The following is a 969-nucleotide window of genomic DNA, read 5'->3' on the forward strand; positions in this document are numbered from 1 at the left end:
CCCTTTAAAAGCAAGGGATAGAGGAATCTTATGCTAGAATGCTTCAAGATATCTATACAGGTGTGCAGCAAACCTAAAACTACGTAAGGATAGTCAGAAAATTTCAATTGAGAAAGGAATTAGACAAGGAGACCACATTTCACCTAAAATATTAACAGCATGCTTGAAAAACGTTTCTAAGAATTTATATTTGGAAAAGTATGAATTAACATTAATGGGGAATATCTTAACTTAACCTTAGCAGATGATAATTCTATTTAGTCAATCCTGCTAGGAATTAGAAAAGATCATAGATTTGAATAGAGTAAAAAAGGTAGATATGAAAATTATTATGAGTAAAAAGATAATATTTAATGAAAATGCTGAGACAACAAATACAAGTTACAAATACCTTTCCCCTTACTACAGGGCCAGTTACAAAAACTCTAAGAGAATTTTGTATAGGTACTCACTATGTTTACAAAAACCTGTTACACCAAAATTTCACTGAAAATTTTTAAAAGAATACACTGAGAGGTGAGCAAAAGAGAGAGGAAGATGGCTATGACTTACGGCTGAGATTCGCTATCTGATCTATGCAACCCTGGGGTTACCTTTATATGAAACTTAGCTACTTCCGGAATGTTCCAAGTATGAGCGCGATCTGAAAGCGTAGGGGGTTGGCCTAAGGGCGTCAGAGTTTCCAAGTATTGCTCTCTCGAACGCCTACTCACGCAACACAAGACAGCTCTCTCTCTAAGCTAGCTCAGCCGACCCTTTTTTCACGAAATAAAAAAAAATAACATCTATTGCTATGTTTTTCGGGAATCTTCCAAAGAACATGGCACAAGAATTGCGTATTTTCTCTCAAACATAACGCAATACCTCATAAAAATATAAAAGAATATTACATAAGCCCTTATTCACATCTTGCACGGATCACATAACACTCTCAAACAGAGTATGTAAGACTCCGTAACAAAAATACGT

The sequence above is a fragment of the Palaemon carinicauda genome, chromosome 18, assembly GCF_036898095.1.
Source record: "Palaemon carinicauda isolate YSFRI2023 chromosome 18, ASM3689809v2, whole genome shotgun sequence".
Taxonomy (NCBI): domain Eukaryota; kingdom Metazoa; phylum Arthropoda; class Malacostraca; order Decapoda; family Palaemonidae; genus Palaemon; species Palaemon carinicauda.